Here is a 23116-nt window from a genome sequence, read left to right as displayed (position 1 = left end):
GATGGCAATGACTGCTGCAGCTAAGTTTTTCCATGCCTTAATTTCTTGAAGTATGATGAAGTATGATGAAAATTTGAAGGAAAGTTTCTGTTTTTTGCCTAATCATTTTTCCAATGTACTTGTCCATGTAAGGAAGATGAGCAGGACAGATAAGAAAATAGAAATTAGTATGTCTGAATTGTATACCTTGCTTTCATTCGCAAGTTCCACATGAGTGATAAAATAAAATGAAAGCACTCAGCATATTCAAGGTGTGCTGTTATGAGGTAGTGCAATCTGTGCCAGGGAGAGTAGGGCAGTACATGTATACGTATGCCAGCATAGCTAGCTGGAGTTTTGTAAAGACTTTTATATTATTTGAGTATCACACTGATTTGTACAGATGTTTGAGTTAAAAATATACTTGTAAAGTTACTTGTGTTAAAAATGCATCAACAGTAGGTCCTGCTGGACAGAAAGAATGTATTTATGTATATTAGGGTGTACTGTTGTATGAAAGGTTGGACACTAAGGAGGGAAAAAAGAACCTGTACCGATTGGCTAGACAGTGGAACTGAGTTGGGAAAGATGTGCAGCAGGTAAGGATGCTAAAGGATAACGAGGAAAACGTATTCACAAGCGAAGCGAGTGTGTTGAGCAGATGAAATGAGTACTTTGAGGAGCTGTTGAATGAAGATAATCATAGAGAAGGTTGGATGTTGTGAGAATAGTGAATCAGGAAGTGCAATGGATTAGCAAGGAGGATGTACGGACAACTATGAAGAGGATGAAGAATGGAAAGGCTGCTGGTCTAGGTGACTTACCTGTGGAAGCATGGAGGTGTTTAGGAGAGATGACAGTGGAGTTTTTAACCAGATTGTTTAATGAAATCTTGGAAAGTGAGAGGGTGCCTGAGGTGTGGAGAAGTAGTGTTTTGGTATCAATTTTTAAGAATAAGGGTGATGTGCAGAGCTGTAGTAATTACAGAGGGATAAAACCGATCAGTCACAGCATAAAGTTATGGGAAAGAGTGGTGGAAGCTAGGTTAAAAAGGGAGGTGATGATTACTGAGTAGCAGTATAGTTTCATGCTGGGAAAGAGCACTACGGATGTGATGTTTGTTCTGAGGATGTTGATGGAGAAGTATAGAGAGGGTCAGAAGGAGTTGCATTGTGTCTTTGTGGACTTAGAGAAAGCATATGACAGGGTGCCTAGAGAGGAGTTGTAGTATTGTATTAGGAAGTTGGGAGTGGCAGATAAGTATGAAAGAGTGGTGCAGGATATGTATGAGGGTAGTCTGACAATTGTGAGGTCTGCGGTAGGAGTGATAGATGTGTTCAAGGTGGAGGTAGGATTACATCAAGGATCAGCTCTGAGCCCTTTCTTATTTGCAATGGTGATGTACAGTTGACACAACATAGGACAGGAGTTCTCATGGACTATGATGTTTGCAGATGACAATGTGATATATGGAACAGGTATAGGAGACAGTGGAGAGGTGGAGATATGCTTTAGAGAGGAGAGGAATGAAGGTCAGCAGGACTAAGACAGAATATGTGTGTGAATGAGATGGAGGATAGAAGAATAGTAAGGATCCAGGGACTATAGTTGGCAAAGGTGGATGAGTTTAAGTACTTGGGATCAACAGTTCAGAATAATGGTGAGTGTGGAAGAGAGGTGAAGAGGGGAGTACAGGCAGGGTGGAGTGGATGGAGAAGAGTGTCAGGGGTGATTTATGACAGACTGGTACCAGTAAGAGTGAAAGAGAAGGTCTACAAGAGGCGAGTGAGACCAGCTATGTTATATGGGTTGGAAACAGTGGCATTGACAAAAAGACAGGGGTCAGAGCTGGAGGTGGCAGAGTTAAATATGTTAAGATTTTCACTGGATGTGACAAGGATGGACAGGATTAGGAATCAGTATATTAGAGGGTCATCTCAGGTTGGACGGTTTGGAGACAAAGCCAGAGAGGCATGATTGCATTGGTTTGGAAATGTGTTGAGGAGGGATGCTGGATACATTGGTAAAATGATGCTACAGATATAGCTACCAGGTAAGAGGAAAAGGGGAAAGCTAAGACAAGGCTTATGAATGTGATACAAGAGGACATGCAGTAGGTGGGTGTGACAGAGCAGGATGCAGAGGACAGGAAGAAATGGAAACAGATGATCTGCTTTGGGTGACCCCTAACAGGAACAGCTGAAAGAAGAAGGTTCTATTGTTGTAACTGATCAAATTTGTATGTTTATCAGAGAACCCTGGAAAGGTGGAAAGTTTGAAATTGTGTTATAGCTTGCAGATGCTGCCACATATTTTAGAAAAGCTGCCACAGATCTTAGCAAAGCTGTGTGTGTCTATTGTACCAGAGTCAGGTGACCAGAGGTAAGTCATCCGCTAACCAGCACCTGGTATCTTTGGATCTCTCGCAGCAGCACTTTGAAACCTGACAGGAAAGATATATGTCTCACACATCCACACAGATAGAGGGACATCATCTGGCTTTTGCTGTGGTAAGCCACACAGCATATATTAGCTTGCCTTGTTTTAGTAAGTAGTCGTGGAACAATAATTCTTTAGTTAGTCAGGTACATTTGGTGAAAATAGTTTAATATTGTTTTCTGCATCTGTGATAAACTATCCAACTGTATTATTTTTATATCTTTCTGGTTGAAACTCTGTTATTTATTGTATTCAGTATTCTCCTGTTTTCTGTTTTATTATTTATCATTAAATATTTTAATACCTTTCATTGTAGCTGGTCCTTTAGAGAATACGTTTAAAATCTTGATAGTACTTATGCTTGTTGTAGTGACACTTTGGCCACTCCTGAAAGCCTTGTTGCTTTGGCACACACTATCATTTGTATTAGTATTAATTGTACACAGTATAATTTGGCACCCTTTGTAAGAGCCTTAGTGTAGCTGACTGGTGGCAGCGTGATTACCTGAGAGTTTGGGCAGAAAGGGGCACAGCTAGTAAATCTATGCCAGCTTGTCCTAGGTGTGTATGTGTGTGTGTGAAACTCAGATATCCATCTGTGTGTGTCAGCTGCTGGGAACAGGGACACAGAGCTCCAAAGTGGTCATTGTGGAGTTTTGTGTGGTGTGGTCCTGGAGAGAGAAAGAGAGTTCAGCCCCAGGTCTGGAGCATGCTTCCTGTGTAGCCTTAAAGGAAATTGTGCTTGGTGCAGGGAGCTGCATCTGAAAATACTGTGTGAATCCATCTTTGCTCTTAGTGACTGTCTCTCACAAGAGTCAGTGGTGAGGATTGAGTCTCCTTGATTGCTGGCCTGGAGTAGGGACCCATTGCATAAGGCTTTGTAGCTGATTTGTGTGTGGCTGATTTCTTGAGTTCCCTCTTAAGAAACATATCCATCTAGTTTCTTCTTTTTTTATAACGTCAGCATTTCAGTGCCTGTTATACATTTCACTTTCTACCTCCCAACATATACACGTGTCAAATGGATTAATCTTCCTGCTATTTTCTTCTAGCAAATTATTCTTGCTTGATGTCTGCTTGTATAGCATACTTCATCTAATCCCACTTTTATTTTTAGCTGATACCTTTTCAAACATGCATTGTTGTTTTCCATTTCGTAATATTACCTCTGTTCTCATTCATTGATGCTGCTTTCTATACTCTTACACTCAAAAAGCAAACAACAAAAAAAGCTGACTAAGTAACAGCGCTCAAAAAGTAAATAATCTGAAACGTACAATCCAAGAAGAGATTAGTTTGTATTTTGCATAAATAAAATATTTGCTTTTGGAATTAACCTAAATTATAACACACTCACCCTGTTTACAAAAAGCTGTTTTACAAGTAAGAATGATATTTGTAAACAACATGTTATCCTGTGCAGATCTCAAAATTTAATTGACATTAATTTGCATACTTAACTTATATGTAAGCTTGAGGAAGTAAAACAGTGAAAAAGAGTCACATAAAACAATAAGTATGGGGCTTGAGTTGCCAACTTCTGTGTAAATATCACAGAGTGGTATAATTAAAAAGCAGTAAATGTATACGCAGAGCTAGAGAGATCTAGGACTATTGAATGAAAGTTCAGTAGTCCGAATCCGCATTCACTGAACACACTTTAATGAAAGCGCTTTCACTGAAAAAGCACTTTTGTTAAAGTGTGTTAAAAAAAAAATAATACATTACATTTACGTTTTTGCGGGGGAGCAAGCCCCCCTGCACCCCCTACTTTAATATTCTCACTCTGAGGTCGCACTACAGTAGGGAAAAGGGAATTTTCCCTTATCCCCACTGTACTGCGATCTCCGCAACAGGCATACTTAACGCGAAAGTGCTTCTTTGGTGAAAAGCACTTTTGCGCAAGTATGCCTGGTGGAATCTGTTTTGGTGATGTTACCTTTTGGGGATCCGTATGGATCCCAGCTAGAAACTCTTAAAAGGAGTCTGGTAGTAAGTTCTGAAGAAGCAGGGCCTGATAACAAATGACTTCCTCAGAACTGCTAGCAGCTCCATGGTGGCAAAGAGGAGGTTACATGGCAGGAAATAGGGCACAGACTCATTTTGAATGAATGTACTAGGGGAGGTGATATTACCATTATAACTGAAGCAGAGGGATTTAAATGGATAATGCATTTACAGGCGGATACACTCCCAGGACTAAATGATATGGTTAGCTTAAAGCCTGTTTTAAAAATGAAACACAATGGTTTTAACCAATGAAATTTTTGTCATGACTAATAACATTGTATGTATTTGCTGCAAATGTTATTTTAATTAATTAACCTGAAGAAGCATTGTACACAAATGCTTTTTGGTGAAGTTAAGTCTGTTTTATATATTACATTTGCTTTTCCATGTTTTCTAGTGGTGACTTTGTTCTGTTTGCCAATATTGAAGATGCCTGGTCATCACAGTCTGCAAAATAAACCACCACAGTTTAACAGTAAAAAGTGAAAATATTGCTGTTGCTATAGTATAAAATGCTAAGTAAATAGCAAGAAAGAACTTGACCAGGATGAAGTACAACAAAACAATCCAGTGGTAAAACAAATTAGAATTATCTGTAAATACAGGGCACAGGAGAAGGTGGGAGTTAGAGCAGTCTGCTGTGAGACATAAAACAGCAGTACATCAGTGTGTCAAGCAAAATAAAACAGTATATAACTGTGACCAGTCATTTAAACTAGAACAGTTTTATTTTAGAGCCATTTTGCAGTCCTTAAAGTTGCTGAAGCTGACCGTGGTGGTGGTGCTGCGGTAGTGTTGTCGCCTCCCAGTAAGACACTGTCCTGTTCGATTCTCAGCTAGAGCGTCTTCTGTGTGGAGACATGCGTGAATGGGAATACCTTCATTGAAGGTTGTGCATCAGGGCTGGTAACTTGGCACGTAAAAATCAACTACCAATCATTAGCGGAGCAGAGTTCTGCTGTGGCGACCCCTAACCGGGAAAAGCCAAAAAGACACAACAACAACAAAGTTGCTGAAGTTAACCTCTGGCAAGTTTGATGAGGGACTAGTCTGAATTATAAACTGGCTATAACTTGAAACTCCAAGTCAGACTAAGTTCAGTACCAGGATGTACTCAAATCCCAAAATAGACTGTGATGGAACATGCAGGTTAAAAATGAAATGTAGTAGAAACATGACTACCTTTTAAGTAAAAGAAAAAAAAAAGTAGCAAGCTAAACCACAGGTGCTGTACAAGGCATCCAGACCCACAACATCTTGTGTCAAAGGATTATATGACATTTGTGGCCATTATTATAAAAATAAATGCACCTATTTACAGAATTCAGGCCAAATTTATTTTCTCTGTAGTTTCACTGCTGTGTGTTACTGTTTTAATTTTTGTGCGTATTTTGGCTTTCAGATAGTATAGTCTTTGAGGCTCATCTTCTGACAACACGTCACACACAAAACTGAGTATGCATGCACTGAATGTGTTCTCCTTTGGATGAGATGCCAAGCAACTATGAACCTGCTGCCAGTTTGACAGCCATTCCCTATAATTTTTTTATATAATATGGGCAATTTATTTTTCAAGGGCAGCAGGCAATGAATTTTCTCATGAAACACTGAAATATAAAGTCGTTTGCCAGCAGCAACCTCTTCATTAGTTATAGATCTCGCTAATGATTAATTATTCAGATGACTTTTCCTTCTGCAGAGTTTGTGTATATTGACTGATGTTGGTGGATAATAATGACAGAAGTTTGAGTGGCCTTTTGTGGTTGAAATGCTCTGTATTGGAGAGTTTTGTCATTATTGGTTCATATGTTTTGTTTGATTGCTTATGGGAAAAATGTTCAAACCTACAAATTTAATACACCTTCTAACAAGTGGTGCTGTATTTCACAAGGAATATAATTTAATACAATCAGGATGGTGCATCAAAGAACACATGCATGTATGTATGCATGCTCAAAAAAATTTGTGCAAGGGGCCTATGGTTTGAAAACAGCCCAAAGGTAAACTTAATCCACCACTGGCCAGATATATTTTCTTTGAATGTGGATTTTAATACTGTTTTAATAAATATGAATTGTAAGGACAGAGAAGCATACTGTTCATACTAAATCTGTTTTCAGTGTGAGACAGCATAATTTTGTTTATCAAGTGGCTATAAGTGGTTGTACTATAAAATCTGAAGTAAAACATTTAAATATCTCTAATCATTGTAGAAGTAAAAAAGAAAACAGTATGCACACTAGTAGATTTGAACAGTGTTTATAGTAACTGGGGAGAAATTGCCATCTAATGGGGCACTGGAGTGGCTGGGGGGTACTACTGGAGGGTGCCCTGATCCATTACCCTGCCTAGGGACCCATTTGGCCATGATCCGGCTCTGGTTCTATTAACTTGTAAAGCGAAGTAAAGTATTATTTAAAGATGGTCTTGGATTTTGTTGCTTTGTTCTCTCATTATTTTTGGCTTTGTCCAGAATTCTTGAGTAAAGGATATGAGAGCTAGTCACTAGCCTGAAAAAGGCCTTGATTTTCCCATTACAATATGTCATTTTTCCTTATACTGGAAAGTATGCATTTATTCATTTGTTTACCTTTTGCAGACCAAGTTAATCCAACTAGGACAGCAGCATCATTTCAGTAGAGACCCGATGTGATAATTCATAATGTTCTTTTTGTAGTTTCTCTTCCAGTATTCATGTTGTATAATTTCCTTTTTATTCCAGCCACTAGGTTGTAAATAACCACTCATATTATAAGGGGGTGACCACTTTCCCAGTAATTTGTTAATAAGCCCTCTCCCAGAAATGTATATTAATAATCCCCCTTCGGACTAGTTATGTTGCTGATTCTAAATTACTTGAACATATCAGTTACAAAAGAAACTGACCTTGGGTTTATACAGTAAATGGTTAGTTCCTTAATACAGAAACTGCATTAACATATACAGCTATTCTGGCTTCTCAGTGTTGTGTACTGTGATTGTTTTGGTTTGGTTATTATGCAAATATTAATGCACAACAAGTTATGGCTATGTTCTTACAGCAGATGCCCAGGTATATATTAAACCAAGAAGCACTTTGCCAGAAGTAGAGCTGAGTTTTTAATACAGACAGTACAGTAGATCATTTAGAGTGGTGAATTGTTTGCTACTAACAAAAAACATGATTTATGCTTTTAATTTAAAAAGACATGCATGCTGAGCAAAGCACAAGTTCTTCTGTGATTCAAAGCAACAGCTATGTTAGATGTACATTGATATAACAAAGTAAAGATGTCAGCTTACCGTGTTGTATGCTTTCCATGTATAGTAATGAAATAACTTATAGAAAAGAAAATGGATTAATCATATTCCATTGCTCATTTTGCCTTGTTTCTTGTACCGTCAACTGGAAAATACTCAGATTTGGCATTTTGATTTGGTCTGAATTGCATTAACTAATGTTTTGCAGAAAAGAGACTGTATAATCAGTGATACAGAGTTGGAACTCGGCAATAGTCATGAATATAAGATTTAACATGTAGCCTTTTGTTAAATACTTATTTTATTTGCACTGATTAATTAAAGGGAGGTTTTGACTTCTAATAAGATTATTTAGTCAGTTCAGGTCTTAGTTTTCTATATGATAAAACAAAGGCAGTATATGAATAAATGAATGTTTTACAGCACATTTTATAGTAGTTAAACTGAATTTTACATGCAATTTAGCTTTTTTAGTGAGTGTGATGCATTTACTGTAATCTATGGTTTTAAGTCTTCTCGCTGTCATAGTCTGTCCCATGATGTATCTACAGTATTTAACTGTCATAAATCTTAAGGTGCTTGTAAGGGGTCCCTCTTCCTGATTTGATCAACTCTTATTGCCTTTCTATAATACCATGTGATATTTTATGACTAAAATCAGCTAAGTATTCGTATATATGGAAGTAGATAAAAGTATACATGTAGGTACTGATATGTATGTCAGAATGAATGCACTTAGCCTTCACTGTGTTACTGGTATAGGTAGGATTTACCAGCTGCTGTTATTAACAGCATGTTAACTTTTTAATAATGATGTAAATTTTGCAGCTTGTTTATGAGCAAAACAGTCATATGGCATTCGGCATATCCAACATATTGTGTGTCAGTGTGATACATAGAAACAGACTTTAAAGAGATGAGAGAAATGTATTACATATTTAACTTGCACTAAGATTTGCACATTCTTCATGGTTTGGGAACATGCCACAAAATATTAATGGTTGCGTGCATTTTCAAGGTTTCATCTAAAAATATTAATAGTTTACATGAGTAGGCCATATGAATGTTCTTCTACTTCCTTTTGAAAAATGATGTGCCTTTCAGAAATGATCAATACCTTAAATTTGTAAGTAGCATCTGCTTCATTTGGTACTGCATTGTTTGCAACAGATTGGCGAATGATTTCTAAAAATAATACCTTTAAATCCAAGACTGATGTTAGTATATACATAACTGTCTCCGAATGAAGAAGCTTCTTGGTCACATTAAGCAACTCTCACAATATTTTCTGAATTCATTCATTTAAGGCTTTCATGGTCTGCAAAATCTAAACTAGATGTGTGATAAACTTTCATTACTGGCAGAAGTTTCTACCCAAAAAAAATCTTAAAATTCTAAGGTTCATCATTCTTTGTGGATACTTTCTGAAATCAAAATGAAGGTTTATGAAAATTATTTTACTACCTCTGAGCTAGAGTCAGTTCAGTTACACTTGGGGTGTTATAAATTATATCCATACCTCTTTATTTTTCTTAACTATGTCTAAATGTGTTGGCATTTTCATTCTGAAGTTTGTAAATAATGGTATACAATGGCATCTGTTTAAAATATCAACTTATAGGTTCATAGGTAGGTACTAGGCTATCGGCCCAAGGGCCTACGTAAGCCTAGCCAACAAGGTTCCATGGCTTATGTCACCCAAGAAAGTTATTTTCCTGTGCCACTGCTGACCATAGACACAGAAGTGATCCCTGGGGTGTATTTCCTATTTCCCATCCACTCATCAAGATTTTTCTTGAAGAGTGCTAATGAAGAACTTTGCTTGACATAGATGGGTAGCTTGTTCCAGAGTATAGGAAGTCTCTGGGACAGGAATCTATCCCTCCAGTGTGTCCTGTTTATTGTGGTGACACGGTTTAGGTCCCTAGAGCGTATAGCTTGGAGGGATTGGGATTTCTTTAGGTGTAGCATGTCCAACAGCTCTGGGTTTGACATAGCTTTATATGTTAGGCAGAGATCACCTCTGTGTAGGCGTTATGCTATGGAGTAAAGCTGTAGTTTTTTGAGGTGGTCAGTGTAGGGCATTTGTTTGAGGCCAGTAATCCTCTTTGTGAGGTACTTCTGTGGCCTTTCCAGCTGCTGCAGATGTCTTGTGAAGTACATTCCAAAAGGGGCGTTGTACTCTATAATGGGTCTAATGAGTGTCGAGTAGAGGGGAACAATGACCTATTTTTTCCTGGATGAGAACCCTTTTATGATGAGGTGTGCCACGTAGAAGGACTTCCTGATTACTGTGGCGATGTGACTATCAAATGAGAGAATACTGTCCACCTGGGTCCCAAGGTCTCTTATCATGCATTCAGTGTTAAGTAGATTGCTGCCTATGTGGTAGTTCATGGGTACAGAGTTTTTACCAAAGAGGATGACACTGCACTTTTTGGCATTGAGCTTGAGGCCATGGCTCTGACACCAGGCATCTGTCTCAGTGAGGCCCTTCTGTAGGATGTCCACATCATTTGGGGACTTGACTATGGCTCCTAGCTTGCAGTCATCTGCGAAATTCATTAGCCAAAGGCCTTCTGTGTTAGCCTGTACTTCAGAGAAGTAGATACCAAACAGGAGAGGTCCCAGGGTAGAACCCTGTGGCACTATACTTGTCATTGCTTTGAGGTCAGATTTGGAGTCTGCAACTTTTACAGTGTGGGTTCTGTCAGTGAGCCAGTTGGCGACCCATCTTGTGACATAGGGATTTATACCTAGTTTAGTGAGTTTAGCTATAATTCCAGAATGGGGGATGGTGTCAAAAGCCTTGGCGAGGTCAAGATAGGCTGTGTGAACCACCTTACCCTCATCCACAGCTTTGGTGACTGCCTCAAAGAAGTCGATCAGGTTCAGGAGGCATGATCTGCCTGTCACAAACCCGAACTGGGTGGGATCCAAAGTTTGAAGGTTACCAATGTCTTTGTTTGAGTTCCATGATGATACGCTCCATGGCCTTGCAAACCAGGCTCATCAGGCTAATAGGTCAATAGTTCCCTGGATCAGTGGTGGCTCCCCCTTTGTGGAGTGGGATAACTGTTGCTGTGCACCATTCAGTGGGCACAAAGCCTGATGCGAGGCTATTATTGAACATGAGGCTTAAGTGGGGAGCCAGTTCGTTCTGAAGTTCATGTAAAACGCAGCCTGGGATGTTGTCCGGTCCCATGGATGCTGTGTTTTCTGCTTTAGAGAGTGCAACTTTTACCTGCGTAGTTGTGATTACAGGGACTCCGCATTCTTCCTGTATAGATATGGGCCCTTTAGGGGGTGAGAGCGGGGTAAAATTAGCACTGAACCTATCCGCCAGGATGTTGGCAATATCAGTTGGTTGTGTAATTTTCTTGCCTTTGTGCTGTAACTCAGAGCAGATCTGGGTGTTGCCATCTAGATTCTTGACATAGCTATAGAATGCTTTGTGGTTGTCCTTGGATTTAGTGGAAATTTTGTTTTCGTAGCTAGCTTTGGAGGATCTTATAAGGGATCTCAGCTTCTTACTGAGGCTGACCAGGGAGCTCCTCCACTCATGGGATTTTACTCTCTTTTGCAACAGTTTCTTCCTTTTGTTGTACAGTTTGTTTATGGCAGGGGACCACCAGATTGGCTTCCTTTTTTTGGAGGATAGCGACTTGGTTCAGTTTGGGATAGCACGATCCATGCACTCGTGTAAGTGCTTATAGAGTGCATTTCTGTAGAATTCAGCGGTTGTAACTGTATTGTCCATCTGCATGGGTGTCATGAAGTTCACCACTTCTGTTTTAAGAAGCATGAAGTTGGCTTTGGAGAAATTTAGGGGGTGGGGGCGGGATGTGGATATCAAGGGTGATAAGTTTATGGTCGGATCGGACCAACGAGGAGTTGACTTCAGGTGTGGAACACTGGTCATTCATGTTGGTAATGACTAGGTCTAGGAAATTGTTGCCCCTGGTGGGGGTGTGGATAAGTTGATCTAGGGCATTGGAGTTTATGAATTCCAGAAAGCATTGAGCTAAGGAGTTGGTACACGAGTAGTTTTCCCAGTTAATAGTGGGGTAGGTGAAGTCGCCCATTATTAGGGTGTTTGGTTGAACCCTAATATTTTCCAGTACATCAAGAAAAGAGGAGTGGGAATCCTGGGGCATGGTGGGGGATCTGTAGCAAGCTACAATTTGGATTGCAGTTTTGCCCAGAGTTAGTTGCACTTGGATGACCTTGGATGCATTATGCTGAGCAACTAGCCTGGAGGTGTGGATATCCTTAATGAATATGGACACACCTCCGCCTTTGGTGTTTCGGTCCAGGTTACATGGCCGAAAAGTGTGGTATGAGTTATAGCCTGGTAGTGCAGGGGTGCTCTCTGGAGCCTTGAACCAGGTCTCAGTCACTGCACAGATATCAATGTTCCCCATTTTAAGGAGTGCCTTGAGTGAGTGCATTTTGAGATTTAGACTTCTAGCATTGAGTAGCATTACCCTCAGTTTTTGCTTGCCTGTTCCTGTTATGGTGGTGAATTTGTTATTTGAACCCTGCCTAAAAAAAAGCACTATAGGGGCAGCAAGAGCCTTAGCCAGTATCCAGAATCCCAGGAGTGACAGGTGCAGGCCATCTGTGGCAAAGCATCGTGGTCTATTGACCATGTCACCCCAAGAAGACAGATACTGGATCCCCTTAGAATGACACCAGAAGCTTAGCCAATTGTTGAAGTCAATCATTTTGTCCTTGTACTGCGGTATAATTCTGGGTGATGGCAGAATGCTACTCAGGGCTAGGGTCATACCTGCCTGGGCTACAAGATCGGAGAGCTTTTCCATGTCTCTTTTCATGTAGTCCAGGGAGGTACATGTCAGATAATTCACACCGACATGGACAATGACAGAATCATATTTGTACTTGTTGTGGAGTGACCTGAGTGCATGGGTTATGTGGCGGATCCTGGCACTCGACAGGCAGCTGACAGTAACCTTCTCCTTGTTTAGCCTGGTGAGTGGGACATCAGTGTGCCTGGCTATAGAGTCACCTATGACTAGTGTATTGGGTACATTGTTTTGCCTTATTGGCTGTGGTTGAGTGGCACACTGAGTCTGTGGGCTATGCGTCATTTGGGTTGTGTTGGGGGATGGAGGTTGCTTGCGTTTCTGCTTTGGAGGTCTCTGTTGCTTAGACAGATTATTATTGAGAGCCTCCGTGAATGTTTTTGTGTTACTATGTGTGGATTTTGGTGGTGTAGATTTAGTGAGACTATGTGATGAGTGTGGTGTGATGCAAATGTTTACCTTCTCCTCATGACTGTCAAGTTCAGTCTTGGTTGGAGAGAGCTTTACCTCCAGTTTGGCTAGATAAGTGCATCTCTCACAGGTTGTAGTGTTGGGTGGTAGGAGGAGAGGGTTGTCTGTGTAAATGAGACAATTTCTACATTGCCTGAAGATGCCAGACTTGTCTTGTATCAAGGCAGTGGAAGATCTTATTAGTTGCACAAACGTTATTGTTCTTGTTTTACTTTACTAAAAAGGAAAGAAAAACATTGATTATTGATTGTATAGTGTTTTTTTAAACAAAAAAAAGCAAATGCACACGTGTTACTTCAGTATGCTATTATCCCTTTGGAATGTTGCAGCAGTACCACTGCAATGGTTTGAAGCTGTACCTCCTCCTTGTAGAGAAATGCAGTGCTATGGATGAATAAGTACACCCGTGGGTATGTGCCATACTGCCCTGTTACCCTTGGGACATTTCAACAGACTTTCACAGCTCTCATTTAGACACCATCATACATGCTCTAGCCTAGGAAGAATAGGCTGTGAAACACTCCAGAGTTACAAGCCACCTTCCACTAATTAGTGGTAGAAAAACTCACACCTGAGATCTCTTCCCCAGTGTGTTAAAATACTGCAGCATTTCATGGTAGGTTAAATAAGATATGGACATCAGGCCTCACTCATGTCTATAGGTTGCTGCTACACCTAAAGCACATATCATATAATATATCAGGAGATATCAGATGGATTAATATCTGTGAACTAAATCAAGGAGTTAACTTTTTAAACACATCTATGGCACCTTTCTCCATTTTTCAGATATACAATGGCCCCTATAAATTCAACCACCTAATGTGTTTCTCTCATTCAGTACTCCAAAGTTATCTCATTTTTTTTTTTTTTTACCTGAGTGCTGGGAAGGGTTCACTTCAGTATGCGATGTACATCGGAGACCTGCATAACCACTTTTTCTTTAATCTTTAATACAGCAGTGTGGAGTGGTGTTACTGTGATGAATGTGCTTAGACACAAACACACACACACACACACACACACACACACACACACACACACACACACACACACACACACACACACACACGCACATTTATTACACTGTGCCACTTACTCCAGCCTCTAACCATTGGTCATAATAGTTCAATCATGCCTTCTTTGGGATACTTCTATATTTACATGGTTAACCCTCCTCACAGAGGTGGGGAAAAAAATTCATCCAGTCCTCCAACTCAGTCTGTTTCTAAACCTTGACCACTGACTGCATGGTTACAAAACATTACCCTGCAACCATGGTCTGGCTAATAAAAGGTCTGACTTTCTTTAAGAGACTGCTAACCATGAGAGAGGGAGTTTCTTTGATACCTTGTAGTTACAAAACTATGATACTGTGAAAGAAAATGGTTTTCCTACAGTATCCATAGAAAATAAGGAAACAGGCTGATTATAGTTAATAGACAAAGAGTAATCTGTATACATCAAATGTCACTGATTTTGTAGAACATCCCTGATTTTGCTTTTTATTTTTGCTGTGTCCCTCATAAAAATTTTGATTTTCTGATAATTAGTTAGTCAATAATGCCAAATATTTGAGTTTTTATACTTATTTGACAGAAAAAGCATGTTGATGCAAAAATTATTCTTTTCAGAGCCTGATCCAGCACAAGGTGACCTAGGCAGCTTTTGGGGGACAGTGGTCAGGGGGCTGTCACAAAACTCACATTTCATTTTTAAGAATGAACTCTGCACGCATCACATTTCTTCTTTAAGGATGTATGCCAAGTCCATCCATAGTAGCATCTGTGCATGTGTCTGATGCATGCACATTTAAATATTAGTGCGATTATGGAGAGTTCCCATTCCACAGAGGATTTTTATAGACAATTACAAGTGGTGAAGGTGTATGTCTGTGTGTGTAATGTCCCAGTCAGGGGAGTCTTGTGGTTCACTTATTCAGGTTCAAACTCTGTACTTTGATTAGAGGATACGAGAAACTAAATCATCTACACCAACTACCAAACAGTCATCGGCAGGTATATTTTCAAAGACTGTTAAGTTTCACTGCACTTTCAAAGAGTGTTGATATTTTGTGCATTTTCAAAGAATGTTGAGTTTCTGTACATTTTCAAAGAATGTAGATTTCTGGTGCATTTTCAAGAAATGTTGAGATTCTGTGCATTTTAAAGAACTGTTGAGATTCTGTGCATGTTCATGAACTGTTGAGATTCTGTGCATTTTCAAAGAATGTTTAGTTTCTGTGCATTCTCATTCTCAAGGACTGTTGAGTTTCTGTGCATCTGTGCATTTTCAGCAGTTGTTGATTTTTTATGTATTTTCAAGGAATGTTGAGTTTCAGGGAAAGGAAGTTTAATGTTGCTCATGTTGTCTGTTTTCAATGCATAACTGTTTAAAGTAGCAACTGGCCATCATCAGTGTTTGTGCTTCCAAATTTGAAAGCAGTGTTAGTAGGACAACAGGTAGCATACTTGCCGTTGGTGCAGAATGCTGTGAGTTTACTCCCCCATCATGTAGATGGATTGCTGATATTGCAGTATCCTTTAAGGAGGGATGGAGGTTGCTGCACTCCTTTGGATGAGATGCCTAGTAAATATGAACCTGTTGCCAGTCATTCCCTATTGCAGTATTACCAGCATACCAATTTTTTTTTTAATGTAACATGGATAATTTATTCTTCATGGCAGCAGTTACTGAATTTGCACAGAAAACACGGAAATGTAAAGTTGCTCACTGGCAATCTGTTCATTAGTTATAGATCCCTTTAATGTAGAATTATTCAGATGACTTTTGCTTCTGCAGAGATTGTATATATTGATTCATACCTCTGAACTGTACAGATTTTCACAGAACGTCCAGATTTTTGCCTCATATTTTTGGTCTGTTCCTCATAAAATTTGTGACACATCACTGGGATGATCTGAGGATTGAAGCCACTAAATAATAATATACATTTGTGTTTCAGCCTTCATATCCTCCAGAAGAATGCATGCCAAGACAAATTCTGTTTTTTTCTAGCAATGTTCTAAGTGTATAAGAGCAATATTTAAAATCTGTCCCTATTTTTGTGCCTTTATCCCCCCCCCCCCCATTCTGTGAGGCTTTGTCCAGATTTTTTGTGCTAAGAGATGGAGAGGTATGTATTGATTGATATTGGTAGATTGTAATGACAGAAGTTTAGGTGGCCTTTTGTGAGTAATTTGGTTACTATTGGTTCATATATTTGTTTCATTGCTTACTGGAAAAATGTTCAAACCTACAAATATAATACACCTGATAACAAGTGGTGCTATATTATACAAGGAATATAATTTAATATAAACAGGATGGTGCCTCAAAGAACACACACATGTATGCATGGTCCTAAAAATGTGTCGCAAGGGGCCTATGATTTTAAAACAGCCCAAAGGTACATTTAATCCAACACAGGCCAGATGCATTTTCTTTAAATGTGGGTTTCAATCATGTTTCAATGAATGTGAGTTTCAAGGGCAGAGAAGCTTCCTGTTAATGCGAAGTCTGTTTTCATTGTGAGACTGCATTGTTTTGTTTAGCAAATGGATATCAGTGTTCATGCTGTAAAATGTGAAATAAAAGTTTTAAATATATCTAATCACTGTAGTAGTAAATAAGACATTAGTATGCAAACTGACAGGTTTGAACAGTGTTTATGATAGCTGGGGAGAAATAGAAAATAATGTGACATTGGAATGGCTGTGAGGTGCTGCTGGGGGGCTACTGATGGGGTCCCTGATCCATTACCCTGCCTAGGGCCCCATTTGACTATGATCCAGCTCTAGGTCTGTTAACTTATAAAGTGAAGTAATGTATTATTTAATGATGGTCTTGGATTTTGTTGCTTTGTTCCCTCATTATTTTTGGCTTTGTCCAGAATTCTTGAGTAAAGAAGATGAGAGCTAGTCACTAGCCTGAAAAAACACTTGATTTTGCCTGTTACAGGATGCTGTGTTTCCTTATACTGACATCTATGCATTTGGCCATGGTACCTAGAGACTTCCCCTATTGGCATTAACTTAGGGAATGCAGCCACAGATATATTTCTTCATGTTTATATACCATTCAAGCCCATGCTCTTTCAGTAGAGGGAAGGTTGGAGGAGAAATAACAAACCTTGTTGGAGGCCTGTGTGTTGTAAAGAGCTGAGATGGTCGATTAGTATAAAGAGGAATATATGCAGTCTGTAGACAATGTAGGGGAAAATATGGAGACTCAGAGGGTGGACTTAATGTCCAAACCATAAAGAAGATGGTGGCAGCAGAACCAAGTGAGTCAGGTGTTATTTTGTGTGCAGATGCAGTGGAAAACCTATACAGAAGGTGTGCAACATAGGCTAATGACCAGCAGCAGGCAGTAGATGATGGTGAAAGTCTAGACGAAACTGTGGGAGTTGGGGGGGGGGGGGATACCTAGTTTACTGCAGACATTGAGGTAACACAATTAAAATACAAGAAAGTGAGACAGGGTTATGGTTCAGCATGAAAGGAGAGAAAATGACACTTAGGACCTGGTGGCAGAAACACTAGGTTTTACACCGACTTTTGTTTGTTTTCTAATACATCTATTGAATAAACACTTTTGTTGGTTAACCTTTGAATAATTTGAACTGTTAAACATATGCTTAAGGTAGATGAATCAAATGATATTTATACTTGAAATTTCTGTGTGTTTGCAGATGTTTTTGGACATAGTGAATGAAAAGAAGTATTGCTGCAATTTAGAACGGACACTGTTTCTGAACAGGGCACTATGAAAATAATTTTCTAATTTGTAAAAAGACATTTATACTGTGAAAAAAAGATGGAAGGAAATTATGTACTGGGGCTTAGGGGATGTGGCTGTCTTTGAATGAATTTTATGGAATATTTAAGCATTACACTATGTATTTTGAGCATTTATGGGGTAAGGGGAAATGTCCATTACTATTACCAGACATTTTTTGGGAGGAAAATGTTTTAATTAATGAATACAATAAAAGAAAATGTAGCCAATGTGAGAAATGTCATGTAATAAGAAACTTTAAATTCCTGTGCTCTAGTTATGGTAAATATTTATGGTAAATAGGAGCACTAGTTGCTCAGTCGTGTGGAAGAGAAGCATCTGATGATATAGAGTTTGAAAATGAATTAACAGAAAATGTGGAGCACGATGTGACTGTGGTGCTTGAAAGAGGAAGAAGAGGAAGAACAAAAAGGAAGACCGCACAGGAAGAAATGGAAGGTGTGAGCAACTTGGGTGAAGGCATGCAAAAAACTGAAAACTGAAAGTAAAGTGAAAAGGGGGAACCATTGAAAGCCAGATTTCAGTAGGTGGCCATGACAGGCATAGGAAAAAGTATTTAACAGGTCAACAGGATTTAAAAAAATGGAAAGAGAATTTTTCAGTCATTGAAAATGGTGTAAAAAATTAAGCACAAATATGAACATTTTACTAGACATCAAAGATTGTTAAGGAAAGGCAGAGGCAACAGGTTCATCAGATATAGAGAAGATGTGTGGACAGCGGGAACTAGAGAGATTCTCATGGATAGTAGACTTGATAGGTAATACAGGAATCAAAATTTTAGATGTTATTGTTGGAACAACAGGTGGATTACTGGAAATGAACCACCAAATGAAAAACAGAATAGAAAATATCAGAATGAAATGGAAAAGTTATTTAAAAAAAATAAAATATTTGGTGGAATTAATACAAGGATTATAAATTTAGGTGACTATAATTTAAGGGCAGGGAAAAAGAAAAATAGTGGACAATGTAAAAATGTAGGCAAATAGAAAATGTCAGTCTGACTTTTGGGAGGGAAAGAGTATATACGTGCAGAGGATCAGGCAGAGAGAAATTAATTTTTGTATTATCTTAATGGACTTGGGAGGCATAGGTAGTTGGAGATTAAATTGTTTCCTTGCCTTTTGGCCAAGATCAAATGTAGTATCTGTTCTTATTTTAATAGGTTTTTCAAATCACACTGCAATAGTGTCAACATTTGGAGAGGATAGTAACAAGATAGGAATGGGTTTAAAATGCAAATGAATATAAGTGCTGAATTGCAAGTGAGAAGACAAAGAAATTAGGGCATTTTATCACATGTAGACAGTGGGATAAATGAGTCCTAAAACAAATATAAGGGGCTTTATAAAGAAATTGAGAACTATTGGTATGACTTTGAAAACCAGGTGTGTGACAGAAGTACATTGAGGATGGCAAAGGAGTGGATGACAAGGATGAGAAGGACAGTTGGCTTCATAAAAATGCAACATAAATACATATGACTACATTAAGAGTGAAATATCTGTTACAGAGACAAAATACTTATTGCAGGACAAGGAAGAAGAAATAAGCACTTTTTGGGATTCTTAACAAAATATAATGAAAGTACAACATGCAAAATGAAGGATTGGAGTGGCAGGCTTTCAAGGAATCAGAAATGAATTTTAGAAGTAGAAGAGGAGTATATAAGAAAAAATGTATAAGGAGCAGGTGAATAAGGGAAAACAAATTGGTAGTAAAATAAGGAATGTTAAAAAAATATGTTAATAGGAAATAATTAAATATAGCCATAAGATAGAAAAGACGTGGTACCAGGAATAGAGGGAACGTATCAGATTTAGGAGAAAAATGGAATAAAAAGAAAAAGAATACATAAAAACTGTAATAGAATGGATGAAAAGGGGAATACAGATGAGGAGATGTAATGAGTCTCCAAAACATGATATGGAAAAAAAATGGAAGAAAAAAGAAATACACTTTGTACTACATTTTACTACATTTTGTACTATTTATTATAAAAGAATAATAACAATATATCAGAAGATGTTTGAGACATTATTAAAATAGTAGTACAAGATGGAGTATATGGAATGAATGGAAGAAACACTAAGGAAATGATTACATTCTTTGAATCGGTCTCCAGAGCTGTGGACGAGGGTAAGGAGGTCCACACAGCCTATCTGGACCTCACCAAGGCCTTTGACACCATCTCCCACTCTGGAATCATAGATAAACTTACTAAGCTGGGCATAAATCCCTACATCACTCGATGGGTTGCCAACTGGCTTACTGACAGAACCCAGACTGTAAAAGTAGCCGACTCCAAATCCAGCTCCAGACAAGTGACAAGTGGAGTACCTCAGGGTTCAGTCCTGGGACCACTCTTGTTTGGTATCTACTTCTCTGAAGTACAGGCCAACACTAAGGGACTTTGGCTAACAAAGTTTTCAGATGACTGCAAACTGGGAGCCATTATTGAATCCCCAAATGATGTGGATATTCTACAAAAGGGCCTTACAGAAACAGATGCCTGGTGCCAGAGCCATGGGCTCAAGCTTAATGCCAAGAAATGTATAGTCATCCCCTTTGGAAAAAAACATGTACCCATGAACTATCACATAGGTGGCAGGGCACTAAACATCAAAAAATGTGATGAGAGACTTAGGGACACAAGTGGACAGTGGTCTCACTTTCAAAAACCACAATGCCACAACAGTCAGGAAATCCTTCTACGTGGCACACCTCATCACTAAGGGCTTTTCATCCAGAAAAAAGGAGGTCATTGTCCCACTGTACTCATCCCTCATTAGACCCATTATAGAGTATAATGCCCAATTTGGTATGTACCTCACAAGACATCTGCAACAGAAATACCTCACTAAAAGAATCACAGGCCTAAAGCGGATGCCATATGCTGACCATCTAAAAAAACTCCAGCTATACTCTGTGGCATATCATCTACTCAGAGGCGATCTCTGCTTAACATACAAGGCCATGTCAAACCCTGAGCTGTTGGACATGCTCCACTTAATGAAATACCAATCCCTCAGAACCACATGCTCCAGGGATCTAAACCTTATCATCACAATGAACAAAACATGCTGGAGGGATAGGTTCCTGACCCAGAGACTCCCCATACTCTGGAATAGACTGCCCATACATGTCAAGCAGAGCACCTCATTGGCCCTCTTCAAAAGGAACCTTGATGACTGGATGGGAGATAGGAAATTCACCCAGGGGATCATGTCAGTTGCCCTGCTAGACAGTGGCCCAGAGAAGTAAATATTGTGGGAAAAAAATTCCAGGGAATTATTATGGCTAGGCTTGCATAGGCCTTAGGGCCGATAGCCTAGTACCAACCTATGAACATTGATAAAAGAAATAATGATTGGCATTGTAAAGGAACAGTAGAGCAAAGAATAGAAGCAAGTGATATCAAGAGAGCATATAATAAGATTAGGCATTACCAGTTACGGGACACACGTATAAAATCCCGAAGAAAACAATAGGGGTCATTAGTGCGAGGGTATACAAGGGAGTCTGCATGTCCTCCCTGTGGTCGCATGGGTTTCCTCCGGGTGCTCCGGTTTCCTCCCACATCCCAAAGACATGCAGTAGGTGAATTAGACACTCTAAATTGGCCCTAGGTGTGAGTGTGTGTGTGCATTCTGTGGAAGGTTGGGTGCCGGGCTGGCAACTTGACACTGTAAAAACTCCACTGCCAATCATGAGCAGACAGATGATCCGCTGTGACGACCCCTAACCGGGAAAAGCCGAAAGAAGAAGAAGAAGTGAGGGTATACAAGACATCATGGTTAAAAGTTAAGTACTAATAAATGGATAGGGAGTAAAATCAAAACTGGGAATGGCCTCAAACAAAATTGCCCAATGAGAGCTGAGAGCTGTATGGGGCTGTTTAATTATTAATGTTGTTGTAGGCAAAGCAAATAAAAGTGGGAAAGGAAGCAAAAGCAATATTGTGAGGAGAAATGTTTGCCAGTATTTTTGAGCTCTGCAGATGATTTAGTGATGGCCATTATAAGGAATAAGATGTGGGTAAAAGTGATGATGAAGGAATTAATAACACTGTTAGAGGCAGTATGCTTAGTTCTGAGTGATGAAAAAAGCAAAGGGTATCATGACTTAGTATGTGTAGATGGTGTAAGAGAGAGAGAGAAATATTAATCCTGTGGGGGATATGTTAAATATATAAATAAATCAATTTTAGGCAAATAAAGGAAATGCTTCCATGGAGGATATAGAATTTGATATTTAAGAACAAAGATACCTTATCTATATTAGGGAAATTAAGGGACACTGGGTGTCTTTTTGTGTTCTTAAGAAAAATAATTTAGAAAAAGATTGAACCCTATAAGAAGGAATGCAAAATGAAGATAAATAAGGTGATTTAGAATTAATAAACCTTTAGCATTCTTGGCTTCTTTAGATTTACATTGGGTATTGAAGATAATAGTTCATGAAAAAGAAAGACCGATTGTAAATGTGTTAAATGTAAGCTATGGAGAAACTGATGACAGAAAAGAAAAAATGAAAACAACAGATAAAGAATGGAACGTATTTAAAGATGAAGCACCAAAAACATAAAGGAGAATAGGCCATGTTAATGAAAGGGATTGTATTATATATACCAATGAGATCAATTCCTGAATGTAAGAAAAAGGACAATAAAAGAAAGAGAGAGATGATGGAAGGGCAGTGGCAATGTAAAGATGTTTTGTGCTGACTGACTTTAAATTTCCAATAAAAAGGTTTATAAAATACAGACAATATGATGAAAAGAAATAAAATGCTTGCCAAAAAAATTACACATTTTTTTGGACTATCATAGTGTAAAGGAGTTTTGGAGAAACAGTAAGAAAATATAGAATACTGAATATATTAAAAAAGCAACAATTAAAATTATTTTGCATGGGGAATACAGTGTAAAAGAATCTAAAAAGATAGGAAGTTATTTACCTGTGCATTTTTTTTTTGGAAAGCAAGATGCAGCTTATAAGTGGCATGCTAATGGTACGGTCAAATAAAATAATGTTTTGGCATTAATCAAAAAGTGCCCTACCACTCTGGTTTCTATGAACAGCCTGCAAGCATTTTCCATGCTTTTTCCTGTGCCTAATCTTGTACTTCATGTCTACAAACCCCACTCATTTCACCTAGCTTTACTCATCTTATTTAAAAAGAATTTTACACTAAGCATTAGAATGCTAATTAAATACAAATATAAAATAAGTCCTTATACTATATGGCTAGAGAACAGATAGAGAATCAGTTACATAATTCATAGTAAGGTCATGAAATCTATCTGGGATTGTTCCCTCTGATCTCAAAACAGAAAAGTAACT

At 38.7% G+C, this 23116-nt stretch overlaps 1 protein-coding gene and 1 pseudogene across 2 annotated transcripts in view; both read left to right on the top strand.

The window, feature by feature from the left end:
- PRKCA (protein kinase C alpha) overlaps positions 1-23116 on the top strand; it is a 2412375-nt gene that overhangs the window by 1453778 nt on the left and 935481 nt on the right. The window lies entirely within an intron of this gene.
- On the top strand, positions 18880-18971 carry LOC122814624 (annotated as a pseudogene).

This window comes from Protopterus annectens, chromosome 10.part0 (assembly GCF_019279795.1).
Source record: "Protopterus annectens isolate FY-2018-M chromosome 10.part0, PAN1.0, whole genome shotgun sequence".
Taxonomy (NCBI): domain Eukaryota; kingdom Metazoa; phylum Chordata; order Ceratodontiformes; family Protopteridae; genus Protopterus; species Protopterus annectens.
This window is presented reverse-complemented; position numbering and strand designations above follow the sequence as displayed.